This window comes from Euprymna scolopes, chromosome 38 (genome assembly GCF_053919585.1).
Source record: "Euprymna scolopes isolate OS-2025 chromosome 38, ASM5391958v1, whole genome shotgun sequence".
NCBI classification, from domain to species: Eukaryota; Metazoa; Mollusca; class Cephalopoda; order Sepiida; family Sepiolidae; genus Euprymna; species Euprymna scolopes.
This window is the reverse complement of record NC_136519.1, coordinates 91054389-91081194: the sequence shown is the minus strand read 5'-3', so window position 1 is coordinate 91081194 and position 26806 is coordinate 91054389. Positions and strand designations below refer to the sequence as shown.

Sequence of the window (26806 nt, the reverse complement as noted above, 5' to 3'; positions counted from 1 at the left end):
GAGTATATGTGGAAGCGGGAAAAAAAGGTACCGTTTAAGGCTAGGTTATGGTTAGAAACAAAAATGAAAAGAAAAAAGAAAAGAGTCGTGAACATCTTCTCTTGAAAAGTTTTTCATGTTGCTGATGTTCAGATTGTGCGGTGTGACATTGGTGGCAAGAAGCCAGGTGTAACTGATTGCAAAAGAAGAGAGGAGAAATGTGATGTTGTCGAGCGAGTGACTCACTCCTTCCCAAACCCAAGAACCGAATCCTGATTGTAAACTTAGACTGACTCAGTGCTCAGCCAATTCATTGAAATGATCATTCAAAGATGGCCTGACATCCTGAGAAAAGTACCCACAGACCTACATGAGTACTAGACTTTTAGAGACAAGCCATTTGTAGAAAACGGTATACTACTTAAAGGAAAACATGTCATCATCCCAAAACTCCTCCACATGAAAACAAGTGGACAGTTACATACATCTTGGGTTTGACAAAACAATCCTGAGCTAGGTAGTCAATATATTGGCACAAGCGCAACAGAGACATAACTGACATTTGTAAACAATGTAGCACATCTCAAGAGTTCTGAAAAAGTCTACAGCATGAGGTGCCAACCACCCCATGAGACTATCTCCAGATAGATCTTTTCACATTGGATGCTGAAAATTATTTGATTGATGATTACTACAGTAAGTACATAGTGGTATAGAAGCTTAGAGAACACTGACCAAGTACAAAAATTGTGGCCACAACTAAAGAAATATTTGTGGAATATGGCATATACCCTACAGTAGTTTCTAACTATGGTCCTCACTACAACAGTACCGAATACCAGAAATTCTAATCAGATTGGGGGTTTCAGACATGTCATATCATCACCACATTACTCCAACTCCAACAGATTTGTTGATATGCAAATTCACACAGTAAAACCATATTCAGGAAAACCAAAAGAGCAAATGAGAATATTGAACTCCTTTGCTAGAGTTGAGTACAACAACAATTAACAAGAAATTGCCTAGTCCTGTTGAACTATTCTTCAACAAAAGGGTAAAGAACTGTCTATGCACACAAGAACGGGGCCCAAAGTAGAGACAATCTCATCCATCGGTTGAATGAAAGACAGGAACCACAGAAAGCACACGACAGGACTGCTAGAGATCTATTTCAATTATACAAAAGACTGCAGGTTCTCATATAAGACTAGTACAGGAGTAGGTATAAGTCTGACCAAGTACAAAATATCTGCAAGGAACCTAGAGCCTATATGGCGAAATGAGACAGACGTAGTGTGGTTATGTGTAACCGTCACCACCTCCATGAGAAATCAGCATTTTTTGAAAATGATGATAAAACTTATGATAAAAAAGAGAATCATGCCTGCCAACCACCTGCAGGTGCCTGAGACCACCTTCAATAACTAGATCTGGAAGGGAAGTGAGACTTCCTGGCTGATACAGACATGAGTGATACTCATTCAACTCTATTAATTGGATCAACCCTATGAACTCAAAAGATGAAAGAAAGAAAGAAAATATTTCAGCTAGCGTGAAACTGGGGTGATTCTTGTTAAGGAAAGAATTTAGTAAGTTTATGTCTTTCATGGGGAAGTGCTATATAAGTTCACCAGAAGACTGTTTAGCTTATCCCATAAGGCACCTTGGCGTGGCTGGTATGAATACAGATAACAGCACATATAACATTATATTGAAATTCTCTAGCAAGAAGTGCTAGCGACCATTCGATAACAAAGGCTCATGCAAGTTTGAGCTTCCTGGAGTTTCGTTTGCTCATGCATGAAATGTGCCAATTCAGTTCTAATTTAAAATTCATTCTGATAAGACGTATCTTGTCTTGTCTCTTAGAGAATTCCATTTTTAAGGGAAGTTTTTCCCATTCAATCGATCTCAGAATTCAAAATGGACAATATAAAACGGAACACAAAAAATCTAAACAATTTAGTTGTTACAACAAAACTTTTGCAGTTGAACGAACTATTAAGATCTATCAAGCGAAAGAATGCCAAAAGGTTTCTGAGCAGTGCAGATCACCTGATCAAAAGACACGTGGCCAGAATCATCAGGAGACAAAGAATAGTATGACTCATACCACTATTGAAAAAGAGAAAGCACCAAAATAGAAACATGAATACTAAAAATAAACTGGCCAAAGGCGAGTAAGAAATCTAAATATTGACAGTTTGACGATGCTATGTCAGAAATTGTTGCAAAGTTAAGAGGAAACCCAAAATGAAAATTGGAAAGGATGTTAGAAAACTTGTATGAGGAAACAAAAGAGAAATTTGGACTGGAAAAGGTGGCTGATAGGAGAAAACAAAGGGAAAACAATGGAATGAAATATGGACACTCCAGAAGAGATTGTGCCATTCAAAATTTTAGAGAAAAGAAGAGTAGAGGATGGTAGAAACAGATGAAGGAGAAAAAAAAAAGAGTTGAAAGTCATCTATGAAAAATTGAACAGGAAACACCACGAAGTTTTAAGGAAAAAGAGGAGAGTTAAGTGCAGAAAGAAGTGAGGAAAACAAGAGAGAGATACTTAGAAGATCCATTTAAGTTTGCTAAAATCTTTTTGTGGAAAGAAAGTCTGGTACACTTGAATGCTCCAAGAAAGAAATGGAAGACCATCTGGCACAGATTTACAATAATCCGAAGAGAGAGCAAGAAATGCCTCCATTTGAAGGGCTAAAAAAAAAAAAAAAACAATTCGACCAGGTATCCTATTTGATCAGAAATTTGAAAAAGAATGAGGTGGACGGGTTTGTTAAAAAGGCAAGAAGTAAAAGTTTAGAAATGATGGCATCAGCTGTAAACTCTACAAGTGATGCCTTAGGCTTTAAAAGCAGCTTTTCATATTTTTTAAACAAATGTGAAAGAAGAAAGTGGCAGAGTGGTGGTACCTCGCAGAAGGAATATATCTGCCAAAAGAGGTTGAGTTTAAAGGCATTGGAGAGTTCAGACTAATATCATTTCTGAACGTTGACGGCAAAATACTTTTTGAGTACTTGCAGGTCGAGTAATGGACTGTGTGCAGATAGAAGGGGTATATTCATGAGTCTGTTAAAAAAGCAGAGGTGGCAGGTATGCCAGAATGTGTTAAACATGCATATTCGATTTGGAATGATATTCAGCAAGCAATGAAAGTCAAGGGGAATCTGTCATTCATCTGGCTACATTTGGCGAATGCCTATGGATCAGTGCTGCACAAATTGTTGAAACTAGCTAACGAACATTTTTGGATCCCTGAGGTGATTAAAAAATTGATGAGGGATTACTATGACAACTTTGGTATGATATTCATAAGTAAGTTCACAACTGAGTGGCAATGCCTGGAAGTAGGCATTGCAGCGGAATGCACAATATCGGTAGTTTTGTTTGTGTTAGTGATGGAAATGGTACTCAAGTCAACAGAGAACAGTGGTGCTAAATGAGAAACTCCACTATGGCCCTTTATGGATGATATTACAGTGGTTTCAAAATCAGATGAACTTCCAAAACGGGTGCTCAAAAGACTTGACAGTATTATTCAATTGTCATGGATGAAGGTTAAAGTAAAAAAATCTCAGTTGCATCTTTCGAAAAAGTATCAAGAAAGAAGTCAGGTTTACAATTGCTGAGGATCCCATCCCGAAGGACAGTAAAAAGTCTTGGGCAGTTATATCAAGGTAACCTACCATATAGGAGTCAAGAAGTGCAGATTAACAATGCAATGGAAGGACTTCTGGGCATTGAACGATCCAAGTTGTCAGGAAAGTTCAAGCTATTGTTCCTGCAATTTGGCTTCTATCCTTGACTGCTTTGGCCATTGATTTATGAGGTTACAGAATCTAGAGTGAAAATGATTGAAAAGAAGTGCAGAGCATACACCAGAAGGTGGTTGGGACTGCCAAAATGCATTAACAATTCAGCATTGTACAGTACAAAAATCCCCCTAAAGTCGCCCATAACATCACTTTTTGAGGAGTACAGAGCTGAAAAGGTTAGGACAGTCATGATGCTACGTATTTAAAAGATCACAAAATCAAAGATGATCCACCACTTGTGAAAACTGGAATCAGGTGGAAGGCAGAAAATGAAGTTAATAAAGCAGAGGTAATCCTTAGACATCCTAGAATCTATACAAACAAGACAAACCGGCCTTGGGTGCAACTGCTTTAACCCATTTGCCACTAGTTCAGTCAAAAACAAAAGTGATGCAATAGCGAAGGAAGTGAGAAAGCAGAAACAGGAGAAAGGTCGATTGCACTTAATGGGCCGTGTGCAGCAAGGTCAATGTTTGGCATGGCAAGAAGGGGTATTTGAAAGAAAACTAACATGGATAAAGCTGTAGAAGTGGGAGCCAGCAAAAACCAGTTTCTTAATCATGTCAACCTATGATGTGATGCCTTCACCAGTAAACCTTGTTAGGTGGTCGATGACAGATGACAGTAGGTGTAAATGTGGGCAGCATGGCACACTTAAACACATCTTATAACATTGTGAGTTAAGTCTAAAGGGTGGTAGATTTACATGGAGATATAACCAGGTTCTCCGGGTGATCAGTGATGCGTTAAAAAAGAAACTGTATAAAATCAATGATGGAAAGCTACCACAGAATAAACTATTGAAAAAGCTGAAGTTTTAACAAGCAGGAAGAAAGTCAAAAGAATAGTGCGGAGGCCAAGTGACACAAGCTGATAAAAGATGGAGTGACAAGTGGAAAATTGCTTCAGATCTTGATGAATTTATTGTTTTTCCCATTGTAGCAACATTGTAAAAGACCTGACATTTTAATATAGAATGAGAAAAAGTCCACCTACTAAAGTTAACAGTACCTTGGGAGTCAAACTTTGATGCCGCAGGGGAGAGGAAAGAAAGGAGATATGAGAGCTTGCTTGAGAGATGTGAAGAATAAGAGTGAAAAGTTTCAATCACTTGGGGGTTGGAGTGGGAGGATATGTTGATCGAATGCTTCTCCACCTTTTCAAGCAGGATCTGGAATTCTCTTATAATGAAATTAAACAATTGAAAGGAGACGTGCAAAGAACAGCTGAGAAGCCATTGCTATTTATATGGCTAAAGAAAGATGATAACCTCTGGTGAGAAAAAAGTCTAAAAAGAAACAATAGGCAAGTAGTAATACTGCATACCATCAGGCAGTAAAATTCAAATTTTCACCAGTGAAGAGAAGACTCCAAGAGGAGTATGTTTGCCACGGCTATACACTGTAATGAGGGGTGAGCCCGAAACAGCATGCCAAGGTCCTCTTCTGATGATGTCAGACAGTGGATCCAATTATGGAGCTGTGGACTGCACACTCTTTAACCCTTATCCTCAAGTGGCATCTAGACCTTGAGAAATGGTAACTTCTATGTAAAAAATAAAAAAGATTAAAAAAAAAACAATAAATAACGAGTAACAATAAACAATAAGATTCAGGTCAGAATAACAAGTACAACGAATCAAGCGAATTAAATTAGTCATATATAACAAGCGTTAACCAAATACAACTCGCCGATAGTCAATAGAAATGATCAAACAGTCAGTGACAATATCGATTGCAAAAATCATGTGTCTTTTATAGCCAACTGACGACACCATTCTTAAGTGGTAAGGAACGTAAGAAAGCAAAGAAAACTACCTTAGATTACCCTGCTGTCTAAAATGAATTCGGGAAGAAATAAGAAAATAATCCTTATAAACTAGACAAGCTTTGAATTAAATGATTTCTTACCTATTTTATGGTAGGAAATATTGTTTACTTAGAAGTCATAGATACGGATTCGAGTTTTTTTTTTACTCAATTATAATCAGATTGAATAATCTGTCTTCAAGATATTTTAAATCGAAAATGTACATTTTTAACCGGGTCTGTCATCCAGCATCTTGTTTATTTGAAACAAAAAAATGAAGTTATTAATATATTAAAATTTTCTTTAAAAGGTTTCATGAAAATAAAATAAAAAGTCGGGGAAAACTTACCTTTCTTCGAGGAAATTAAAAAAAAAACAAAAAAAAACAATTTCTTATTTTTTTGTGTCCAAAACAGTGAATTGAGTTGATTTATGGAAAATTCTTTAATAAAACGACGCAACTTCTGTTTTATGTGTCCATTCATAAAAAGATAAAATATAAGTGGGAAATTATAGAAGTGAAAATATTTATAACTGAAGAAAACAAAAAAATGACATATAAGATTGGAATGTTATCACAAAGCGGCGTAACTCATTAATTCGTTCCTTCTGAAAAAAGGTCTATTCATTATTTACGTTTTTATAAAGATGGCTTCTTACCCTTGCGTGATTAAAAGGGACAGCTTTTCAAATTACACCGTTTTGACATCACCTACATCAATGATAAATTCGGTACATATGAAAAATCTATCCACCCTCGAAAAATCCTTTAAAATTACCACTTTTATAAATTTTCGGGGTCGCTGAAAACGAAAATAAAGTCAAATTTACGTTCCGCATTCTCGTGTTTACAAAGCCATTTGGCGGAAGTAACGTCAGACAATTTTTTAGTTACGGATGACCAAAACTGTTTAGAATGTACATATATTTTTTACTGCAAATATAAAAATGGAAGTTCTAGTCAAACAGTCTTTATTTGAACTTTTATAAGAAAATCATAACCTTTATTATAATAATGTTTATGAACTGTTTTTCTTTTTTTTCTTTTTTTTTATTTTACTTTTCTGTTTTTTGTTTTTTTAATTATTTATTTATGAACTATTTTATCTCCAATAATATGTTTATGTCCTTTTTTTTATCAAACAAAAATTGAACTTTTATCATGAAATATACATTATGAACTTTTTTTTTACATGGTAGTCACCACTTATCAAGCCCGGAAGCCACTCGGGGATGAGGGTTATTGCGTGTACAGTAATGCGATAATATCGTAATAATCGTTAGTAATGAAGATTTAATAAATTGTCTTACTTAAGCGGGCGGTTTATCAGGAATTTGTTTATGTTAGACTTGAAGACATCCAAGTTGTAGTCAGGTGAGAAACAGGCACACGGAAGAGAGTTCCACACGCGTGCACCGTGTGCACTTCTAAGAAAGAAGCTTTGTTCATGGAATCTTCGTTTTGATTTAGGCACAGATAAAGAATGGGGAAAATTTTTGACAGTGGTTTCAGCTAAATGGGTGTTTCCTGTTAAAGATTGGCGAGGGGGGACGAGAGATTGGAGCTCAAACGAGTACTTGCCATGGAAATAACGATAAAACAAAGAAGGCTCGCAACGTCTCTTCTGTGGGAGAGAGGTTGCGAGAAAAGGGCATCCCCCACTAAGCTACAAAGTCTATTTTGTACTCTGTCAAGGCAGGATATGTTGTTTTTAGCAGCTCCTGTCCAGATGTGGCAGCAGTACTCCATCCTTGGACGTACTTAGCTTTTATGTAGATAGAGAATTGCATCAGCAGTGAGATATCTTCTGGAACGGTAGAATGATCCTACCATTTTTCCAGCTACCTTGGCAACAGACTTGATGTACGTGTTCCATTTCAGGTCAGGATTAAAGGTCAATCCCAGAAGCTTATCAAAACATGGAGCCTCTCCTAGATGAGAGCCATCCATTTCAATTGATGCCAGATGGGGATCAGAGCGTTGATGATGTATAGACAGGAGCTTGGTTTTAGATGCATTAAAAGTAACTAGCCACCTCTTCCCCCACTGTACCACACGCTCAAGATCAGAGGAGAGAGAATCAGAGAGAACTTTGTCATTTATGGCCTTTGATGTGTTGCCATAGATGGTCGTATCATCAGCATAGATGTCAACGAATGATTTAAGTATGTGTTTTGGGAGATCATTGATGTAGATCAGGAAGAGAGTTGGGCCCAGGATGGACCCCTGAGGGACTCCAGCATTAATACTGTGGGCCTCTGATTTCTGCCCATCAACCACTACTCTTATAAGCCTATCAGAGAGAAATGATTTAATAATTGAGAAAACATTTTCATTTATACCGTAGCTGGAAATCTTGTGAAGTAGACCTTTATGCCATAGCTTATCGAAGGCCTTTGATATGTCAAGAGCAATTGCCCTAGAAAGGAAGCCTTTGTCGAAAGATTCACTAATCCTATGAGATATAACGGTTCTTGATTAGCTTGGCTACCTCACGCACAGATATTTGTATGTTGCATAGTGTGTTGTCTGTTATAGGAGGAAATACAAGGAGTTGATGGCCTTCGTCGCATAGGGTAGAATTAGCTGCAAAGTTCTTGGCAAATAGTTTGGCCTTGTCTGATGCTGACGAGATGACCTCAGGTCCATTGATGATGGTTGGGATAGAACGCATGCTTCTGTTCTGGATCCTGTTTGCTATTTGCCAAAACTTGTGGGAACCAAGCCGCTGCTCAGCTATTTTGGATTTAACGGACTGAGCATCTCTCTTGCATTTTTTAGTACTCTTTTACAGATATGGTCAAATATTCGCGGGCAAGATTTTAAAAAAATATATTTACAAAACTTTTGAAGATTTAAAAGAAAAATATACATTTACAAAACATTTTTTTAAAGTAAGTAACAAAACAAACGTATTTAAATAAAAGATATTTAAATAAATGGGTGCCTTTCTGAGTATGTTTTTAATATATTTACAGAACTTTTCAATAAAACTTATAATAATAATTATAATTATAATAAAATAAATGAATAAATAAATTTAAGCCAAACTTATTAATGGCAGAAACAAATATAAAATAACTGATTTGTTCGGATTTTTGTAAATGTTTCACGGTTTATTGAGATCAAGATTGATTCTTGTGTACTGTGTTTTCTTTTGTTTTTGTTTTTTTTTTGTTGCTTTTTTTTCTGTGTGCGCTTTTAATACAATTCAATTTAATTATTCTTTGAAACATTAACTTTAGTGACAATTAATATATTTTCAAATATTAAATTTTGATTTAATCTCATGATACCCTTACGTGATCAATTTATTAAATGAGAAAAAATCCAAAAGTAATATATTTAAATAAATGTGTCTCTTTCCGAGTGCGTTTTTAATATATTAACATAACTTTTTAATAAAACTTAAAATAATAATAAGTATAATTATAATAAAAATAAATAAAAACAATCAGTTCGAGGATAAAAATTACCGGAACAGTAGTAGAAACTCGCTATGAAGCAAGCGAACAACAGAAGATGTTGTATTTGAGGGAATCAGCTTACCTTATAGGTTTGTATATACTGATGTTTATTAGCTGTATTCTTTTCGGATCAAGTTAATGTCAAGAGAGAGATAAAGCGCCTTCCTAGGGCTTTCATCATCTAAGTTTTATAGGATGGTGCTTTTGGGGGCGGGGTATTTCATAGCATATCTTCTAAAACATTATATAGTTATGTTTGGAGGGGGTATTTTGTTTTATAGATAATATTGGGTCATCAGGAGAGAATACGCACCGTTTTGGGGTCTTCCTCTCTACGGCTTGTTCGCATATCGACCCCTCCTCACTGATGTGAGGCCAAATTATCTGCTCAATCCCATTAAAAGAAAAGACGTTTGATAATTAAACGGCTCTTGTTACGAGCAACGGCATTGCGCATGTCGTTCAATGTTCAAAGGCTACGTCTGACATATTGGTTGGGACGTGCACATATCGAAGAAAATAATGATAATATTAGTAACAATAATAAACAATAATAATAACAACAATAATAATAAAAGTACTATATATATATATATATATATATATATATATATATATATATATATATATATATATATATAACTAAAGGTATATATATATACATAACATTAATAAAAAAATATATATGTATACATGAACACATAAAAAAAAAAAATCTACTCACAGTAATAATTACACTGTAGACCCTTGTGAACATATCATGCGGTATTCCTTTTCGCCTAGATTGTAACGTCAGCTGTCTCTCTTTTTTTTTTACACAGGCATCACCACATTATCAAGGCCAAGAGGCCACTCAAGGATAAGGATTAAAGAGTGTACAGTAGAAATTGGACAATATAGTAATCATTAGTAATGAAAATACAGTAAATATGATAACTTATATGGAACGGCTCATCAAGAACTTATTTACGTTAGACTTGAAGACAACCATATTGTAGTCAGCTGGAAAGCAGGAAAACGGAAGACAATTCCACAGGCGTGCAGTTCTAAGAAAGAAGCTTTGTTCATGGAATCTACGTTTAGGTTTAGGCACAGATAAAGAGTGGGGGAAATTATTGATAGTGTTTACAGCTAGACGAGTGTTTCTTGTGAAAGTTTGGAGAGGGAGGACCATAGACTGAAGCTCAGTCGAACACTTTCCATGAAAATAACGATACATCAGAGACAAACTCGCAACATCTCTTCTGTGAGATAGAGGTTGCAGGGAAGAGAAAAAGACATCTCCTACGAGGCTACGAAGTCTATTTTGAACTCTATCAAGGCAGGACAAGTCTTTTCAGCAGCTCCTGTCCAGATGTGGCAACAGTATTCCATCCTTGGACGTACCTGGCTCTTATATAGATAGAGAATTGCATCAGCAGTGAGATATCTACCGGATTGATAGAAAGATCCCACCATTTTCCAGTGGCCTTGGCAACAGATTTGATGTACATGTTCCATTTAAGATCAAGAGTAATGGTCAAGCCCAGAAGCTTGTCAAAACTTGAGGCATCCTGAAGACGAGAGCCATTCATTTCAATTGATGCCAGATGTGGATCAGAATGTTCATGATATAAACAGAGAAGCTTGGTTTTAGATGCATTAAAAGTAACCAGCCACTCTTTTCCCCATTGTACTATGTGCTCAAGATCAGAGGAGAGAGAATCGGAGAGAACTTGGTCGTTTACTGTCTTAGATGTGCTACCATAAATGGTAGTGTCATCAGCATAAATGTCTACGAATGATGTAAGGATGTGATTTGGAAGATCATTAATGTAGATCAGGAAAAGAGTTGGGCCCAGGTGGGACACCAGCATTAATACTGTGAGCTTCTGATTTTTGCCCATCAACTACTACTCTTATGAACCTATCAGAAAGAAATGATTTAATAATTGAGAAGACATTTCCAGCTATACCATAGTTAGAGATCTTGTGAAGTAAACCTTTATGCAATACCCTATCAAAGGCCTTAGATATGTCAAGAGCAATTACCCTAGAAAGGTTGCCTCCGTCGAAAGATTTGCTAATCCTATGAGATATAACTGTAAGCACATCTGCTGTAGATCTAGCAGAACGGAAACCATATTGAGTGTCACTAAGAAGGTTATTTTTGTTGAGATGTTTGATTTCTTCTGTATTTAACACAGATTCCAGCAACTTAATCATGATGCACAGGAGACTTATTGGCATGTACTGAGAGAGGGATGTACGATCACCTGAATTCTTAAATACAGAGCATACTGATGAAATTTTCCAGGGTGATGGGAAGCTATTCTCCTTAAGACAACGTTTAAACAGTTTTGTAAATATGGGCGCTAGTTCAGGTTGAAGTTTTTTGAGTACTATAATTGGAATACTGTCAGGGCCAGTTGCTTTACTGGAATTAAGGCTTTTGATTAGCTTGGCAACATCACGTACAGATATACGTATATCACATAGCGTGTTTTCTGATACAGGAGGAAATATTGGGTGTTGGCGGCCTTGGTCGCAAAGGGTAGAATTAGCTGCAAAGTTCTTGGCAAAGAGTTTGTCTTTATCTGATGCTGATGAGATTACCTAATGTCCATTGATGATAGTTGGGATAGAACACACGCTTCTGTTCAGGATTCTGTTTGCTTTTTGTCAAAACTGGTGGGAATCAAGTCGCTGTTCAGCTACTTTGGATTTAACGGATTGAGCATACAACTCTCTTGCGTTCTTTATTACTTTCTTACAATGGTTGCTGGCAGTCCTGAAAGTGGCTTTTGTTTCCATAATCTATTACGTTGGAAGCAGTGGAAAAAGTGATTTCTGTGCGCAATGGCAGCAGCACATTCTGGAGAGAACCATGGCTGGCTGTTAGGTTTTTGCTGGAACTTTTCGGGGGTAGGAAACGGTCTATACCTACAATTAACCATTCCGTCAGGTCTGATACTATAGAGGACACATCCTTTTTAAACATGGAAGGCAGAGGTAGATCTGATATAAATGTACGGAAGCTATCCCAGTCAGCCTTGGTGTATCGATATACTGTACGATGGAGAGGTCCGGCTAGGGACTTATTACATATCTTAATTGATACAACAGAGTGGTCGGAAGATCCAAGAGGAGACAGAACAGAAACTGAACATAGTTCAGGGCAAGTTGTGAGAAAAAGGTCTAGTAGGCTCGCATACTGGCCTCATTGTCGGGCACACGGGTGGGTTCATGAACAATCTGAGTAAGGTCATAAGCAATGGAGAAATCATGACAGAATCTCCCCTCATCATCGGTCTTGTTTGAGTGGGTCAACCATTCCACATTGTGAACATTGAAGTCTCCACATACGTGAATGTTAGCTGCAGGATAAGCAGATAGGACTTGGTCAATTTTCTCAGATATGCTTTTAAAGATAGTAACTCCGCTGTTGTGGGGATGATAGAGAGTAAATATAAATGCAGTAGTGTGAGCTAAAGCAACCCGGAAGCACATATAGGGTAAGTTAGGATCTTCCCTGGAGATGTCCCTACCACATGGAAAGCCATCTTTAATATAGGCACATATTCCATGCCATGGCGATCTTGGGGGTCAGATTTAGAAGTTAAGTTAGAGTATCCTTTAATTGCAAACTCTTCTAGGAAAATAGCCTGTCCAATGCTCGTTTCGCTTAAAAATAACAGGTCTGGTTTAGTCTCCTGTAATTGGGTTTACACCTCTGGAAGGTTAGAACGTAGACTCCTGATGTTGGGGAAGGAGACATGGTAGTAGGGGTCTACGTTGGTTTCACGTATTAATGTTGTTTCTACTCGGCTGTTATAAGTCATTGTAAATCCAATCTAGGTGAGTATTTTCCTTGTTATGGCTTTTTCGCATCGGCCACATTCGTTGATGCGAGGCTTAAATATCTGAATCACATTTGAATTAACTGTTCAATGCGGTAAAATTGTTTAAAAATTGACGTTTCATATAACAACGACTTTATGTGCATGAAGTTTAAATTTAAAGGCTGCGTCTATATCAAGTCCGTTAAGTAAAGACGCGCTCATTGAAAGAATAGAAAAACAAAACAAAAACAAAAAAAAGGAAAGAAAGAAAATAAAAAAGGAGAAAAGAAAGAAAATAAATAAATAATTAAAAATTGTTAAACAAAAGCAAAGAAAATGAAAATCATGAAATAAATCTGCACTGTGAACACATTACCACTCGACATTTCTTTTAACCCAGAGGCAGATGACACATTGTTCAGTAATTTCTGTTAGATTTTTACAAGCTGCACTTCTTTTTCGGCCTTTAATTCCAAACTGTCCTAAAAGTTTATATAAAGAGCCTGAAATGAAATCTCTTGCTCCAATCTCAACTGCTCGAAGAATTGTAACGTAACCTTCACGGGTCAACTCTCTTTTTAGGTCTTCATATTTCTTCATCTTGTATTGGTGTTGCTTCTCTACCCGGCTCTCATAAGGTACTGTCAATTCAATAAATTGTTATTGACGAGAGAACAATGTCTGGCCGTTGACCCTTTCCTTTTATAATTTTTGGATAATTACTTTGCCAGCCAAGGAGATCTGCGGCGACTATCCAATCATCATTGATTCCGAGAATATTTTGGTTCTGTACTAGCAATGGGCTAGTTATACGTTTTGATCCGATCCACATTTTTCCTCCCTCAGCAAAAAAACTTCTGACTTATGTTAGCTGCTTCGGGCTTCATATGGTTACTTATTGTTGTGGTCAGTTCTTCCAATACCCTGTTGTGTCGCCATGTATATTGCCCATTAGCAAGGGCCACTCTGCAGGAACTAGTGGCCTTCGGGCCTTGATAAGTGGTGACCCCCATGTAAAAAAAAAATGTTCCATAGTCTGAGGTTTTTCTTTGTATAAAGGACAGGTTGGATCATCTCCATTTGGCAAGCTTAGTCATTGATCGAAGCATGTCGTAAGTTGAGTGTATTATGAAACTCAACCTTAGCGGCGACATTTGCCAGATGTCATTCCACGTAATGGATCTTTGCATAGCTTCTTCCGAGTTTGTCCATTGTCCCTGCTGTCACTGTTGAATGGCTTTTATAAGCCTTTTGCTTTCCTCCTTGCTCCTTATTTCCTGAATGACCAGATCTCAGTGCTCTTTGGTTGTAGGCGTAGACCATGTTTGAATGCTGGTCATCCCCAGTTCATATTTCCCTGTTTGAGTGAGCCCAATGACTTCTTTGAAGGCTAGGTTTTCTTTCGTTTCATTTATAGCATCTCGGACTTTCCATTTCCTTCCTGTTTTAAGAGAGGGTTGTACTGTCTTTACAACAGTGTCGTTGGAATTGTCCAACATCATCTGGAATCTGACTTTCCCTGCTTTAAACTCCTCTGCAATAGACTTGAGTGGTAATTTTAGTTTGGATTGTTTGCTATATAGAGCAGTATTTGATAATCCTGGAGCCAAACCTAGACATTTCCTTGTATATCTGTTGATTTTCGCTTCGATTGCCTCAACCGTACTCATAGTTACTTCATATATAAAAAGAGGCCATAAAAGAATTGGGATGAGCATGTGTTGAAGGCACCATACCTTGTATTTATCTTGAAGTGGACAGCGCCTGAATGCCTGATCGTCTTTAGACTCATCAACGGTTTTTATTGTCACTTTAACCTGGTTGGAGTCTTTCAAGGTTTTATCGTACCATCTTCCATGGCTTTTTATTGGTTCTTCTGAGACTACAGGAATTTTCTGACCACCCACTGAAAAAAAGATATCTTCATGCACTTTTCCTTTTCTATGAGAGAGGCTTCTGGACTTCTTAGGCTTGAAAGTAATTCTGGACCAAACCTAAGCTATATTAATTAAAACATTAAAAATCGTTCTGTCTATTAAAAATACATGATTTTAAAAATAAAATTATTTAAACCAAACATTTAAATGGCAGAAACAAATATAAAATAACTGACTTGTTCGGATTTTTACGAATGTTTCGTAGGTTTTTTCGACCAAGATTGATTTTTATTTACAGTGTGTTTTTTTCTTTCTGTGTGCGTTTTTAATACAATTCTATATTTATTTAAAGTGCGATGTATGCTGATGGTCAGTGAAAAGGAAATCCTTCTAGGCCGGGGCAATTTTTATGCATAATAAAATCACAAGAATAAGCAACAAGTATAAGCAATCAAGTTTAAAAAAAATATATTATATATCACAAATCTATATAAATTCTTTCTGCCATTAATAAGTTTGGCTTAAATTTATTTATTTTATTATATGTATAATTATTCAAAGTGTTATTAAAAAAGTTCTGTAAATATATTAAAAACGACATGCCCAACATTGAAAGCACTGTAAACCAACTTGCACAGTATAAATACTTCAGTACAATAGATCTGAAAAGTGCATACCACTAAATCCCCTTACATCCCAATGACAGGCCTTATACTGCTTTGCAGACTGGGGGTCAACTGTACCAATTTACTAGGATGCCTTTTGGAGTGACTAATGGGACTGCTTGTTTCCAAAGGAAAATGGATGAATTCATTGGAAAACATTGTTTACAGGAAACTTATGCATATGTTGCCAATTTGATAATCTGTGACACTACCTTGAAAAAACACGAGATCAATCTTCAGCATTCCCAGAGGGCTGTCAGACTGGAAACTGGACTTACAATGAGGAGAAGTGCAAATTCTCTACCCAAACAATTGATCATTTGGGATACTGGATATCTGAGGGAACAATCAAGATTGGCCCAGAACGTCTATGCATACTTGTAAAATTTGTAAGAAATTTCTTTCTCACTTAACTCAATTTCCTCCCTGCAGAAGCAAATGAATTCCACAAACAAAATCCACACCTTTAAACTGAAAATTTATTCACAAGTAACACCAATGAAAGTTCTTTGGTTCTGGTATAGTCCTTTTGCAAAACGGTGGACCGATTTGCCCCCATATGCATGGAGCCTTTAGTTCGAATTCTTATTGCCGGAATGTTAGTTCATTGTTCTTTTGGAAGGATTCATGAATGTTCATGGTAAATTCGGCGGGAATGATGGCGCCTGTAATTAGGCATAATGCGAGCCCCACAGGACTCAAGATGAAATGAGATAAGATCTAATATTTGGAAAATAAACATACAGAACAATTCTTGAATATAATCCTCAATTAGGATAAATACAGCAATATAAGTTGTTTCTGTTTGTAGAGTTGTAGCCTTCGTTCACCAACTGTTTGGTGTCCATGAAAGAATTGTCTTAGCTCCCCCGAGAGAGAGAGGGCCGCTAAGTTGAGTCTATCTCGTTCCGAATTTCTCTTAAACTGAAAAAATAATAGCATGATATAAAAAGCGAACCAAGTCAAATCACCTGACACATTCAAATTTAAACCAATCACAGACCGGCTACTAGAACAGTGTGGCCGGCTTAAACAAAAAAGATGGAGGTTGTATATGGAATTTCTCACACACTGCCAAGGAGGAGAAGAAAAAGTAATGGATAATCATTACGTTTTCCCCAATACAAGTTAATTAATAAAACGGTCGGATAAACGACAAATAGCAAGTTAATCCAATAAACATCGGCGTTAGACAGATTTATAATTTCAATATATTTTAATTCAGTTAAATTTCTTAACTTCAATATGTTGATTTTTTGACGATTCAAAATTGAGATTCAATAATTATAACTTTAACTCAGTAAAACTTTTTAATATTAATATATGTGTTCCACTGTCTGTTGTCAATTTTCAGTTTAAACTTCAAAATTCTCATGCATCCAGACATTAGCTAATTTCCACTATATAGACTGACCTGAGGAGCTTCATTCTTACAATTAGAACAAAGACACCCCCCTAAGGTATCTTGCTGATTAATTCCCACGCAACTGAAATGGTACCCGCTGTCACAGGAATCGCAGCACACCATTGGTGATGTTCCATCATTAAGAACAGAACAGGTTAGACAGAAAAAAATACCTTCTTCTATAAACTCAGTTGATGCAATATCATCATTACCCTTAATTTCCAAGGGCACAAGATTTTTTAAGGAATTGACTTGTTCGCACCCATCCGTAAGAACTACCGCGGAACGAAAATTATTGTCGCTTCCAGTAATTAATTTAATTATTTTACCAAGATTCCAAAATTGTCTGGTTTTGTTGGGAGTCTTAATAAGTACTATCTCTCCAACAGATAACTTGGGGGCAAAATTGCTTCTGATTTGGCATCGACTTCTCTAAATGACAAGACGTAATCATTATGGCAGATATAATTGAATTTTTCAACAAATTTATTCCTCATTTCGAGGGAATGTAATAAGGCAGTCCTATTTGGGGGGGGGGGCAGGACATAATTCAGCATCATAATCATTAATAAGCAAACGAGGTTGATATCCTGTTTGAAGAAAATGATTCAAAGTTAAAATACTAAAGTCTTTGTCGGCAGAAGCAATATAAGTGAGGGGTCTATCATTTACTGCCTTTTACACATCAGAAAGTGCAGTCAGAAATTCAAAATAATCAAACTTTCTTCTGCAAAGAGCTTCTTAATCACTAGTTTTGTTAAATAATGATTTTTCCCCAACAAAAGGGGAAACTTGACCTCAAAGGGCAGAATATAAGAATTCTGTATCCTTCCTCTGGTTCTAATTAACTAATCTTTATCAAGGAATAACCCTAAGGCAGTTACCCTAGGGGGAGGTACTTTATGGGAAGGTTGTTTCAAGTAACCTTGTTCATGAAAGAAGGCCTCTGAAGCAAAATGTAGTAGGCAAAAAAATCAGGAGCACAGATAGGAAATAGTCAGTATCACCCACCTCTAGAAGAGAGGGATTTCTTGGCTGTAATAACCGTAGAGAAAAAGAAGAACGAGACAAAAACAAGAAATAAAAAAAGCAGGAAAAAACCTCGCTTCTTGCAGACATGTGGTTCGTCACAAAGAATAATCCAATCATCAGAACCACCTACTCACAATCTGCAGGACATTGCCTGACTGCTTTCTGACGTCATGCCTTTATGGCGGCTGGGAATTATATATTTGCATAATTGTGTGAGAGCAGACGCGATTCTACGAGAATTGCATGGGGTCAATGCTAATAAAATCCCATGGATGTCATCTTGTAACTCTCTTCCCCTCAGCCTGAAACACAACAGACGTATCCGAGGTAAGCTCTCTATTTCCCCTCATTTCGGTTATTACTAATTCTACTACACTCCCTCCTGATCTTGTGATCACAAACAGGGCAGGGGGAGCAGTCTTCTTTGTCAGGTACTCCTTCATAAAGGCAAGACGGGTGGTCCCTATTCCGCTTCTCCAGTATGTGCATTATATCGCTCAAAATTCTCTCCGTCGTCCTACATCATACTCTCTGTCCTTTCAGAAGACATCATACTCTCTGAGTCTTCCTCTTCCTCCAATGTAGCAACATAATGGCGAGGGTACAGATCTTTCACATTACGAGGCAAACCGTCCACCAAAATCGATTGAGGGCTGATTACCTTGGTCCTCTCACCCTTGCCGAAACTCGTGGTACATCGATTTTGAGGTCTTTTGCCCCATACGTGATCTCCAACCTGGTAAGAGCTGTTCTTGGGACCTGGAGATGCAGTTGTGAGATTGGTCTCCTTTACTCGAACTTTGTATCGATAAATCCTGTTGGCATGCACAGTAAAGGGAGATGTGTCGTCTCTTGATGTGATGTTATACCAGTAGACAGCCTCCTGTATGGGACAGCGCATTCTAGCTACTATTCGTTTCACTGTATGGTGAACTCGCTCCACTATGCAATTCCCGGCTGGAGCATATGCACAACGGAATCGCAAGTGAACTCCCCATTTATGTGCAAATGCTTGGAATGCGTTGCTGCAGAAAGCTGTGCCATTGTCTAAAAGGATTTCATGCGGCGAGCCACGCTTGAGGAACACTGCCTCCAACTGATGAATCATGCTTTCCGAGTCCTGCCTCGCCAATTTCCTCCATATGGAGAAATGCGATGGACCACAGTCTGTTAGAGTTAAAAAATGGAAGGTGCCATAATGCGTGATATCCATTCCAATTCTCTGCTAATACTTTCCAGCTTTCCCTTTTCCCACCTGACTGGCGCTGGGTCAATGGACTGACATGTTTAGGGAGTTGAGTTAGTGTTTTTGGGGCACTCCCTATATAATAAAAATAACTCAGTACAAGCTTCTGAAACGACGAACGCAACAACTTCATAAAATGTAACACAGAAAAGGTTTATTAATGAGAATGTGATGTTACCTGTCAAAAGCTGGACTCCAGCCACCTGGTACTATCGTTGTAGTTATTCCAGGGAAATCGCCGATACCGTTAGAAATCACCGACGTGGAGAGAGAGAGAGAGAGAGAGAGAGAGAGAGAGAAGAAAAGGGAGGTCCGTTCTGATTGGTGGCTCTCTCAGTAAGGACGAGTTCTTATTCCTCAAACCAGATGCTAGCCAAATTCCTTAGGGAATAGGAAGGATCAATGCGCCATACACCTGATTGGTCAGTATGTGGCCAAATAGCACAGAGGAGAGGCATTGATTCGAGGGAGAAAAAAGTTCCATTTGTTTCTGCTACACATTCCTCATATTTTCGCATGACCGTCTTAATGGTTGCTTTTGTCATGGTTGGGCAACTTATCCTGACAAAATAGGTAGTGCGTTGAACCCCTGGATGCCCACTACATTTGTGAATAGCCATGATTTGACTCTCATCCAGCTCGTCTGTGTGAACCGGGCCTATCACCGGATCAAGCTCGTTTTTCTTTTTCATTGCCTAAAACCACCGCTGTGGTACTCGTGTCAATCGGTCAGCAATGTTTCGTACTGATGGAACCAGTGTCACGTCCACTGTCAGCCCGTACTCTTTCACGAGCTCCTTGAGAGTGCTTAGTTGCCTCCTGATAAGCATCTCACTTGCTTCTTTGGTACGTACTCGTACCTTTCCAGTTAGCATGTCCGAGATCCAATGGTATACGTAGACAGAATCTGTCTTTATGTGTAGCACCTTGCTCTACCACTGAAGAGCCAAATTGATGCCTTTCAATACGGTGTCCAGTTCAGCTAAGTTGATATGTTGAGAGTCATCTTCAGGTCGCAGCCAACATGCATCTTCCAACAGTTTCACGCATCTCCAAGGCTGCACCATTTGCTAGGGAGCTAGCATCGACCCATATATTCAGCTCTTTGCCGTCCACACACCAATTTCCCCAGGCCGGGTCGTTCTGTTGCACAGATTCTAAGGTGTCGAACATCATACGATGCAGTACGACATTCCTTGCTTCATCATCCCAGCCCTTCATTACTGAACTTACTCTCCTTTTGAGTATTCCACTAGCCACACGAAGCCAACCGCACACCGGAAAGTGGCTGACAAGTCGACCACACAGGGTAAACATTGTTCATCGTGTAACAATGCTGGGAGCCTCTGGAATTGCATTTCTTTGCTTCCACCACAGTTCACTGCATTCCATCCTGACCACCAATTCCAGCACCCGTGCATCGTCCTTCAACCGCTCCGGGTTCTTGCACTCCAATCCGAACTGCGCTAGGTTTTCTCTTACACAAGTCGCGGCCACCACATCTTCATTGACAAAAATGTCATCAATGTAAGCAGATGCTGCACGGCTTACAACTTCTTCCTGATATAATACTTTGGTGTCAATTGCTCTCATTATTAGGGGAACCACATTCAAACCGAACACCAGACAAATCAGAGAGTATTTTTCCCATCAATTTCCACAGTCTGGTATGGCCACAGTGTCTCATGGACCCGGACTTGTAGGTATGCTCTCCTGATGTCCAGTAGAGACACATTAACACCTTATTGTCTCCATTTGTGCAGCTTAGCCACACAAACATCTGCATTAGCCATCAATGCGTCTACGTAATGATTTAGCTCCCGCTAGTCCATCACCGGGCACACTTTGGCTTTGTTTTGCTCTATCACAGCCATCAGGGAAATTAGGCCTGGGGGGCCCAATTTATCCTCTGGGTACGGCACAAGTCAACCATTATCTATCCAGATGGGGAGCTCCTGCGTGTATTCACAGATTTCTGCTGGCACTGGGTATTCTGACACTCGATTGTGTAACCTTTCAGGGGGGTGGTCCTCAGACCACTTCCACGATGCAGTCCATGTTCGGTTTTGATGGTCAAAGGTGGCTGTGAAATCTGGTTCATTAATAGAAATGGCTGCAGATGTAATATTTTTCCTGCCCCTCAGCCACACTACTCCTGTAGGCTCGACAACGACACCTCCCAGAGCTTTTATGGCGTCGATCCCTAGAAGTAAGTCAAACCTCAGCAGTTTGCCATGCACCACCAAGACATAGATTCTGGCAGACACACCTTCATCACTGGATACTGAGACCACTCCAACACCACACCACGCATGTGATATTGCACCAATCGTTTTGACATTCACATTCGTTTTTCTCCAAGACCAGCACCAGTCTGCATGCATAATCGTCCTAGAGCATCCTGTATCAATAAGCGCCATACATTGCGTCCCGTCAACATGAATGCTTATCACTGGGAGTGTCGTATTCGCACCTTGGTGAGGAAGGAGACTGGCGTTTATGCATCCTCCCTTTGTGTTCTGTGTTTTCAACAGTCCTTTGCAAGGTGGCCTTTAACATTGCATTTGAAACAGATCACACGAACAGGAATATTCTGGGCCCTGTTGTTGTTGGGTGAGCGTGTGGCCGCAACCACATCCTGATTTTGTTCCCCAGTCATCGTAAAAATTCTCGCTCTCAACATTATCTCCCCCATAGTCAGGGCTTCGATGTTCGGCACCTGTTGAAGAGCAATTGAAATGGCGTCAGGGAACCCAATGACGAAAGTCAATTTTGTAAGTACTCTAAGCCATCTCCTGTGAACCCGGCCGATCCAACCAACTACCTGATTTTGTTAGCGTCAACATCCACACATTCGCCAGCCCATCTAACCAGTTATTTTTCTGTATGCTGCAAACGCATCGTCGGTAAATGCCTCCTTTAATTGGGCCTCAATCTGGTCATTCTTCTTTTGATCATACTCCGTCATTTCCATGTAAGGGGCCAGTGCATACCTTCTAGATATAAAGGTAGCAGACTCGTTACATCATCCACCTGCTGAAGTGTGACAAGTCTCACTTTTTTCAGCCACGCTACAATGTCTCCCTCGCCAGAGAATGGCTTGATAATATCACTGCTTATCCGCACCTTTGCCATAGTCGCGCCGAAATAAGTTGAAGCAAAATGTAGTAGGCAAAAAAAATCAGGAACACAGATAGGAAATAGTCAGTATCACCCACCTCTAGAAGAGAAGGATTTCTTGGCTGTAATAATCGTAGAGAACGAAGAAGAACGAGACAAAAACAAGAAATAAAAAAAAGCAGAAAAAAACTCGCTTCTCGCAGACACACGGTTCATCACAAAGAACAATGCAATCGCCAGAACCACCTACACACAATCTTCAGGGCACTGCCTGACTGCTTTCCAGCATCATGCCTTTATAGCGACTGGGAATTATATATTTGCACAATCACACGAGAGCAAACACGATTCTATGACAATTGCATGGGGTCAACGCTAATAAAAACCTATGGACGCCATCTTGGAACTCTCTCTTCCACTCAACCCGAAACAACAGACATATCCGAGTTAAGCTCTCTATTTCCCCTCATTTCGGTTATTGCTAATTCTGCTACAGCCTCCATTTGCATATAAACAAATAGCAATAATTCGGCCCTATTAAAATTGTCAGCACTACGGTGACGTAACAAATCATAAAATTTCAACACTTTTTCTAAGACGCTGATTGCCTTAGATAAGCTGGAATACCCTGTAATATCCAATAGGAAGGTATTTTCAGAAGGACGTGTCTCCTAAGAGTACAAACATGATACAATTATTTTATTAGTTTCATTTAGACAATGTAAGGGTGAGATTAGCCAATCAATGCCATCTCTATTGCACTATTCCAGGCCATACATCCAGAAATTGAATAACTGAGAAAATTTAGAGGTGTTGATACCTCTAGTTAGAAGATTTGCTGGATTTTCTAACGAAGAAACATATTTTAATTTCAGTAGAATGCCAAATTTAATATTAATATCTGCTAAAAATCTTTGGATCTCTGCGATCCTGTTTTCAGTGAATATATTTTTCTTGGATCCTTTACCGTTCAGAACCCACGAGAATGCAACCTGGGAATCAGACATCAGGAAAAAATTATCAATGTTAAGGGGCCCCAGAGCACCCAAAACCTTAGGGGCTACCTTAAGGGCTAAAAACATAGTTAATAGTTCCAAAGTGGGAAGTGACTTCCCTTAAATTGGGGCCACTCTGGCCTTTGCGAACAACAGAGAACAATTCGCTCCCTGTTTCGCATACAGGTTGAATCCGTACGTGTTTTTCGACGCGTCACAGAAACAAATAAATTCGACAGACTGATTTTCTGACAATACACGCCTGGGAAATTCAAACTTCCCCAAGTCGTTTAGATCCTTGGCATGGGTTTACCACAGGTTATTGAGCTTTTCGGGAATCTGCTCATCCCACGACAACTTGCTTGTCTAAATCGAACTGACAATGATCTTTCCCTGTATTGTGACGGGGAGAATCATAGATAAGGGGTCATATACTCCTGATATTTGCGAAAAAATTCTCCATTTGGTATTGACCTCAGGATCCACTAGAGTGGGAGAAAGTTTGAAGGTGTCGCGAATAGGATCATATAGGTATCCCAATACCTTCTTGAAGGCTGGGAAGGGAGAAGAAATAGTTTCATCCTCCAACATTTTATCTTGTATCTTAGAACAGTTAGAATTTCAGGATCGCAGATCGAAGCCTGCCTCTAACAATCTGCTATGAACATTGTTATAAATAGCAAGTAGGGATTCTCCATCACAACTCATGGTGACAAGATTATCCACATAAAAATTGTTGGAAATAGCATGTGATGCTGCATCTTTTGCATATTTTTCTGCATGAACTTTCAAAATGAAGTTCAGAATGAAGGGGCTAGCATTGCATCCAAATATAATTGTTTTGTACCTGCAAGTACATAATTTGTCACCCTTTTAAAGGAAAAAACAAAATCTGTTTTTATCCTCTTCTGATTTTAGGTGAATTTGTAAAAAGGCCTTCCATATATCACCTACAAGGACATATTCGTTTTTCCTGAGACTTGACGAAATGGTCAACGAAGGAATAATAGCCTGGGTCACTGAGCCAACTTCATGGATCAACAACCTGGTTGTCATACAGAAACCTAATAAAATGCGAATATGCATTGACCCATATCACCTGAATAAGACGATCAGGCGCAACCATTACCCAACCCCAACAGTCGAGGAAATCGTAACGAAAATGAAGAATGTCAGACTCTTCTCAGTTGTAGATGGCAAAGACGGCTTCCTTTAGGTCGTTCTAGACGAGGCATCCTCATATTTAACAACATGCTGGACCCCCTTTGGCACAATACGGTGGCTTCGAATGCCATTTGGAATCAGCTCAGCCCCTGAAGAATGGCAGCGACGACTTGACTGCTGTTTCGAAGGACTCCATAACATACAAGTGATGGCAGATGATACTATACTATACGGGTCCGGTGATAGTGATGCAGAAGCTGAAAAAAGCCAGGACGCTGTCCTTGTAGCACTTCTAGAAAGGTGCTGCAAACAAGGAGTAAAGCTCAACCCTAATAAGTTCAACTTCAAAAAACCCTCTGTTAGCTACATGGGACATACTTTCAGTGCACAAGGGTTGTCACCAGATCTGGATAAAGTCAAAGCAATATTAGAGATGCAACGCCCTACGGATATCCAAGGCATTCAGTGATTACTAGGAGTGGTAAACTACTTTGCCAAGTTTGCACCCAAACTCAGTACAGTATGTGAACCACTGCGACGCTTACTGGACAAGGAATCTGTCTTTGACTGGCTGCCACAACACGAAACAGCATTTATTCAGATTAAAAAGCTCATCACTGAAGCCCCTATTCTTCATTATTATGACCTCAATAAGGAGGTCTCACTTGAATGTGGCAGCTCGGAAGTCGGTCTAGAGGCAGTCCTAACACAGAAAGGACATTCCGTTGCATATGCATCCCGAGCACTCACAAAAACTGAGCAAAACCATGCCCATATTGAGAAAGAGTGTCTTGCCATTGTATTCACCACAGAACGTTTTGAACAATACGTTCTCGGTAAAGAGAAAATCAAAGTATTCTCCGATCATAAACCACTGGAGACAATACTCGCAAAACCCACACCCCACTAAACATTAGAGAATACTGGCCATACCGCGACGAACTGTGTTCTGAAAATGGTCTAGCATATCGAGGCACACGGCTTATCATTCCAACCAAACTCAGACCTGAGATGATCACCAGAGCACACAGATCTCACCTGGGCATTCAGTACACACTGAACACAGTTCGCGACATAATGTTCTGGCCACGAATGCATGCAGAGATCACTGAGGCAGTCCAAACGTGTGAAACTTGTCAACTGACCCAACCTCAACAACAGCGACAACCTCTGATGACCCACCCAATACCAGTACACCCCTGGCAGTGTGTGGCCAGTGACTGCTTTGAACTAAATGGTAAATACTTTGCGGTATTGGTTGACATAAACTCTGATTTTGTGGAGGTCGGCCTGCTCTCAGACCTAAGTGTGAACTCCCTCGTCAAAGTGCTCAAACCCACCTTTGCTGCACATGGCGCACCAGCAAAAATGATAACTGACAATGCAACCAACTACACGAGCAGTGATTTCCATAGATTTCTGGAATCATGGGACATTGAACACATAACTTCTAGTCCTCACCACAATCACTCGAACCAACGGGCTGAAGCAGCAGTGAAATTTATGAAAGGCCTTATAAACTAAGGCTGACTGGGATAGCTTCCGTACATTTATATCTGATCTACCGCTGCGTTCCATGTTTAAAAAGGATGTGTCCTCTATAGTATTAGACCTGACTGAATGGTTAATTGTAGGTATTGACCATTTCATACCCTCTAAAAAGTTTCAGCAAAAACCTAACAGCCAGCCATGGTTCTCTCCAGAATGTGCTGCTGCCATTGCGCACAGAAATCACTTTTTCCACTGCTTCAAACGTAATAGATGCATGGAAACTAAAGCCGCTTTCAGGACTGCCAGCAACCATTGTGAGAAAGTAATAAGGAACGCAAGAGAGTTGTATGCTCAATCTGTTAAGTCCAAAGTAGCTGAGCAGCGGCTTGGTTCCCACCAGTTTTGGCAAATAGCAAACAGAATCCTGAACAGAAGCGTGTGCTCCATCCCAACTATTATCAATGGACCTGAGGTAATCTCGTAAGCATCAGACAAAGCCAAACTCTTTGTCAAGAACTTTGCAGCTAATTCTACCCTTTGCGACCAAGACCGCCAACCCCCAATATTTCCTCCTGTATCAGAAAACACGCTATGTGATATATGTATATCTGTACGTGATGTTGCGAAGCTAATCAAAAACCTTGATTCGAGTAAAGCAACTGGCCCTGATGGTATTCCAATTATAGTACTCAAAAAACTTCAACCTGAACTAGCGCCCATACTTACAAAACTGTTTAAACGTTGTCTTAAGGAGAATAGTTTCCCATCTCCCTGGAAAATCTCATTAGTATGCCCTGTATTTAAGAATTCAGGTGATCGCTCATCCCCCTCTCAGTACAGGCCAATAAGTCTCCTGTGCGTCATAAGTAAGTTGCTGGAATCTGTGTTAAATACAGAAGTAATCAAC

The 26806-nt window shown here is 39.1% G+C and overlaps 1 protein-coding gene across 1 annotated transcript in view; it reads right to left on the bottom strand.

The window, feature by feature from the left end:
- LOC145263250 (uncharacterized) overlaps positions 1 to 6207 on the bottom strand; it is a 30229-nt gene extending 24022 nt beyond the window's left edge. Inside the window, exon 1 of the mRNA XM_080120332.1 lies at positions 5965 to 6207. The gene's annotated coding sequence lies outside the window, so the exon portion shown is untranslated. The remainder of the gene's footprint in view (positions 1 to 5964) is intronic.
- Between the last annotated feature and the right edge of the window lie 20599 nt (positions 6208 to 26806).